Here is a 6,000-nt window from a genome sequence, read left to right as displayed (position 1 = left end):
CTGAGAGCAGCTCAGACGCCAACAGGGCCTACACGGGCCCAGTGGGTGGATCAAGCCAGAGAATTATGCCCAGGCCTTGAAACCTAATGAAACTGGCCCTGCTGCGTGGACTCACTTGGGACTTGGGACCCTTTTTTCCCTTCCATTTTCTCCCTTCTGGAATGAGAATGTCTATCCTATGCCTATAACACCATTGCTTTCCAGGTTTCAAGATAAACAAATGGAGATGAATTTTGCCCCAGTAGAGACCATACCCAGAGTCTTACAAATATCTGATTTAGATGATTTTGAGTTGATGAAATTTTGATGAGATTTTAGAGTTGTTGCTGGAAGAGGTCAAGCCTCTTGAGGATGCTGAGATGAAGCAAATGTATCTTGTACGTGGAAACGACATGACTTTGGGGGGTGGAGGGAAGATTGCTTCGATTTGAATGGTGTCAACCAGTTGAATTGTGCTGCCAAGGATTGGCAGCAACCTTCTAAACAGAGGGAGAGGCAAAAAAGATGCTCCCCTAGATCCCTCAGAAACAGCATGGCCCTGCTGACACCTTGATTTCATATTTTTAGTTTGCAGAACTGCAAGAGAATATATGTCTCAGGACACTAAGAGCAGAAAGGACACTAAGGTAAGTGAATATATGGAGGCAAGGCACCCAGTCACAGCACTCTACAGAGGGACAGCCTACTGGTGTAAAAGAAAATGAATTTAGACCACCAGAAGGCTACATGGTGTAATGCAGAGACTGTCAGTTTCAGCTGCACATTAGAATTATCTGGAGAGCTTTGCTAAATCCCGATTCCTGGCTACACCAAATCAATAAAATCGGAATCTCTGAGTATGGGATCCAAGAACTGATCATTAAAGTTCTCCAGGTAATCCAACTGTGCAAAGTTGAGAACCACTGAGGAAATGGAACCTAGACTATGGAGCTGTACATACCTGGGTGTAAATCTTGGGCAAGTTACTTAACCTCCCTTGGCCCCAAAATTCTCACCTACGAAATGGGAATAATACACACCTGCCAGAGTTGTTGTAAGATTGAGATCACAAACAAAGTTCTCAGTAAATGTTAATTCTCCCACCCCAGGGAAAACTTGATGAAATCTTCATTGCCCAGCAATAAGTGTGAACTCAATCAATTCATCTTTCTTTGTTACCTGATTAGTAAATACAGCATTTGCACTGGAGAAGTTTAGAAATACTAATTTTTTTCACTCTCCTGATAAGATGATGCCTGAAGCTATGTCTACGTTAAATCTAGGAGTAACTAAACTATGAAGGGAAATCTGGCTGATTATTTATACCAGTGATTCTCAAACCTGGCTTCAGGTTAATTACCGAAGAAGATTTTTTAAAAATACCCATACCAAATACCCAGACTCTGCCCAAGCCAACTGACTCAGAATCCCTGGGGTGAGTCCAGAGCATCAGTATTTTTTAAAAAGCTAACTGAACAGTGATTTTAAAACACAGGACTAAGGAGCACTGCTTTGCATTAATGACATCCCATGCTAAGTGCACATCTGAGTCATTCAGGGAGCTTTTAAAAAATAGATTGATTCCAGAACCCCATCATGACTTACTAATTCAGAATCTGTGAATGTGAAGCCTATCATTTTGCAAAGCTTCATAAAACTCCCCCGATTATCCTGATGCAGACCCATTGCGAATCACTACTTAATACCATGCATTTAGTCTACCTGTTATCTACTAGAAAACATCACTTAGAACTTTCACCGCTCTCCCATGCCAAGCCTGCTCAGTTGCTTTTAGTCAGTAACTGAAGCAACACAACATAGTAGGTCTCAATTATACACACCTTTTCAGAACACGTTCATGTGCAGCCCCTTGACTCACATCATTTACCGTATATTGTGCCCAGCACTAGCTATATAGTCCATCGGCCTTTCTAACCAAATTCCTCTAATAGGTTGCCGATCTGGGAAGGGCAAAATGGAATCACATTACTCCCCAAGCCTTATTTCCCTTTAAGTGGTATTGCAATGCCACGACAAAGTAAATGAACATCATTGGTCAGATGAACCTGAATGAAATTCAAGTTCTTTTCAGCACCTAGAAGCAAATTGGTATGTTTGCTTCCCTTAGAGAGAGAATAAAATCAGAGGAAACAAAGATAATTCCCAAGTCAGGAGCACTTTCAAACTCAACTAGACCCAGTAGTAAGAATCTTAGGGAATTCCTAGTAGTGCAGTGGTTAAGAATCTGCCTGCCAATGCAGGGGACACAGGTTCGATCCCTGCTCCAGGAAGATCCCACATGCTGCGGAGAAACTAAGCCCGTGTGCCACAATTATTGAGCCTGCACTCTAGAGCCCGTGAGCCACAACTATTGAGCCTGTGTGCCACAACTACTGAAGCCCACGCACACCCAGAGCCTATGCTCCACAAGAGAAGCCACCACAATGAGCCCATGCACCACAATGAAGAGTAGCCCCCGCTCGCCACAACTAGAGAAAGCCTGTATGCAGCAACAAAGACCCAACGCAGCCAATAAGTACATAAATAAATAAATATATTTAAAAAAATAAAAAAGAATCTTAGAAAATGACTTTAGGGGAGTCAATCAATCAGTTCACATACCACCATAGCTGCAGCACCAAGTAGATGGTAGTGCAGCATTTACATATCCAGGCATTAATTTAGGCTTATTAAGTATATTAATTCACATGATCCTCATAAGAACCCTATCATGCAGGTACTATTATTTTTTCTTTTTTTTATAAATTTATTTATTTTATTTATTTATTGGCTGCATTGGGTCTTTGTTGCTGCACACGGGCTTTCTCTAGTTGCTGAGAGCGGGGGCTACTCTTCATTGTGGTGTGCAGATGCCTCATTGTAGTGGCTTCTCTTGTTGTGGAGCACGGGCCCTAGGCGCATGGGCTTCAATAGTTGCAGCGCATGGGCTCAGTAGTTGTGGCTCACAGGCTCTAGAGCACAGGCTCAATAATTGTGGCACATGGGCTTAGTTGCTCCGTGGCATGTGGAATCTTCCCAGGGCAGGGCTTGAACCCGTGTCCCCTGCATTGTCAGGCGGATTCTTTACCACTGCACAACCTAGGAAGTCCCCAGGTACTATTATTATTCCCATTTCATGGATAAAGAAACAAAGGCACACAGAGGTTAAATAATTTGCCCAAAGTCACATGGCTAATATGTGGCAGTTTTTGAACTCAGGCAATCTACTTCAGTCCATTATCTTATCTACTCCACTACAGTGTAGATGAGTGATGACCAAGGTCTTTTAAAAAAAGAAAGCTGAAGTCTGCAGCAGAAACTGGAGATCACACCATGTGTACCTTGGGCAAGTTATCCCCTCTGAGCCTATTTTTGCACCTGAAAAACAGAGATAATAATAGTACCTGCCTCAATGAGTTGAGGTGACAATTAAACAAGATTATGCATGTAACGTGCTTGCAACAGTGCCTGGCACTTTTAAGAGCTGTCAATGTCAGCCGTTATTATTATTTGTATCATAATACAGCCCAAGCCGTCAGGGAGAAATTACCACCTCTGAAACTGAGAATTTCCCCTGGTGATCTTAGATCTGTAGATTCTGTAGATTCCCATTACATCAGATCCAATAAGATATGCAGTAATAAAAGATATCCACGAAAACTTAAGAACTGCCGCTGTGACAAACCCCCAGCCCCTCCAGTCCAAGACTATGAGTTAGTATGAAAATGGAAAGCTCTATTTGCTATAGTTTGGCTCTTAGCAAAAATACTCAATTATCAAGCTGTATAAATGTAACCACACCAGGAGCCAGACTTCCAGGTAACTGCAAACCACAGTGGACTTTGGTTTGATTGGGGAACGTGTCACAGGAGAAGATCCTCTTGGGTGGTAAATGTCAGCCTTCCTCAGTCAAATTTGTATAAAGAAAAGAAAAACAAAATAAGAATTAAAACAGGTAACCTTCACCATGTGCGTGCCACTGTACTGTTTTCCATGTATTACCTCACCTAATCCTCACAACACCCTTCCCACCCACCGGAGGCCACACAACCCCACTGGGTTGATCTCACTCTCAGTTCAGGACTACACATCTTAAACGGGCACTCGGCACTGCCTAGCACCCAGTTCCATTTCCCTACTTGGTTCACTTCCCCACTCTCCAGAAGGACTATGTCACATGTGTCTCCTAACACCTCTTCTCCTCTCCCCTGCTGCCCTTACTCTCAGCCAGTGACTGCCTTCACAGATGGTGCCTCTACCACCTGACTCCATCTGCATGTGTCTCAGCTTTCCCTCTAGATACAATGGAATATGTGTTCCTGTTCACGTCAACGCTAACTGCTCACCTGCTCTAGGGTCTCCTCCCCTGTCAGGTATTCAAGTACCTCCCTTGCAATGGTCCCCTCTCTCATCTGCATTATTTCTCCCTTTGTATGAGTTCAATTCCACTGGCATATAAACATATTCTAGCTTCCCCTATCTTAAAAACAAAATTCCACTTGACCTTAAGGCCTTTCTACTCCACTAAAATTGTCCCTGTTAAAATGATTAAAATCCTCCTAATTGCCAAACTATCTTGCACAGTAGCATTCACCATGGTTGACCACCACCTCCCTCTTTTTTTGGCTTCCCTTCCTCTTTTCTATATATACTCTCAACCTAGGTGGTTTCTAGTCCTTTAGTTTAAATACCACCTATGTGGTGATGATTCCAAAGACCAATTCTAGCCCTAACAACCCCTAGGACTTCAGACTCAAATTTCCAGTGGCCTATTTGACATCTTAACTTAAAAATCTACTAGGTGATTTATGTTATGTATATTTTTCACAATAAAAAAAATCTACCACGTGACTGACAGATGGAGAGAGGGATGGAGAGGTGAATAGGTATGTGAAAAAACAAGTATAGCTAAATATTAATGGTAGGGCCTAGGTGGTGGGTGTGTGGAGTTCACTGTAAAATTCTTTCCAAGTATTGTTCATGTGTTGCATGTTGGGAAAAAATCTACTAGGAATCTCAACATAATATATCCAAAACAATTTTTGACTCCACCCATTCCAAAATGAATCCTACCTCTCACCTACAGTTTTCCCCATCTCATTAAATAGCAAAGCAAAAGCAGGCAAGGCAAAAACCCAGAACTCAGCCTTGACTGGCTCTCTCCCACCTGGAATATAATTCCATGAATGCCGGGACCCTTCTCATCTAGAACAGTCCTAGCACACAGGAACTGTTCAAAAATAGCTATGGAATTAATCATGAATTAATGCTGTTTCTCTTCAGGCCCATCAACCCTCACTGGTCCTTGAGTAAGAATGGAGCTCTCAGCCTCCAAACCTCCCCTGCCCAGGCAGCAGAGACTGTCTTAGTATTTGATCATGGTTTCTTACCAATCATAGCAGTTCCACGCTCCTCAGGTAGAGTTCACGGTCTTTTTTTTTTTTAACCACAGAGCCAAAGTGTTTCCTGTCCCAAACCTGTGACACACAGGACCCACGACACATGTCACAGCACAGCTGGGCATCACACTGCCCAGGTTATCTACCACCAACCCCCCCCCGCCCCCCCCGGTCCCCAAGCCTTCAGTGGGCTCTGGCCTCACTTCGCCCAGGGCCCCCCCGAATCCAGCCCAGGAGGCCTCCCCGTAGTGCCTGGGGCCACAGTCCACTCCTTCAGTGGCATCAGTGGCATCTTCCTTTCAAGGCCATTAGGTGGGCCGGAGCCGGCCCTCTCACGCCCCAGCACAGCGGCCTCCTCCACCCTCCCCCACGTCCCACCAGGCCCCCGCCTCCTTTCCTCACCTGGACCTGCCCCGCCCAGCCTGGCCCCAACCAACCCGCCCGCCTGCATGCCCGCCTGCACGCCCGCCTGCACGCCCGCCCAGCTTGCCAGTTGAGTTCACGCGGAAGCTCACAGGCCCTGCGAGATTGGTGCCATCCAATCCCGGAGGCTCCCATGAGCCTGCGCACTGGAGCCTCGCCCTGCGCCGGGACCCTCTGCAGCCATGCTGGAGTCAGCAGT

The sequence above is a fragment of the Hippopotamus amphibius genome, chromosome 5 (genome assembly GCF_030028045.1).
Source record: "Hippopotamus amphibius kiboko isolate mHipAmp2 chromosome 5, mHipAmp2.hap2, whole genome shotgun sequence".
NCBI classification, from domain to species: domain Eukaryota; kingdom Metazoa; phylum Chordata; class Mammalia; order Artiodactyla; family Hippopotamidae; genus Hippopotamus; species Hippopotamus amphibius.
This window is presented reverse-complemented; position numbering follows the sequence as displayed.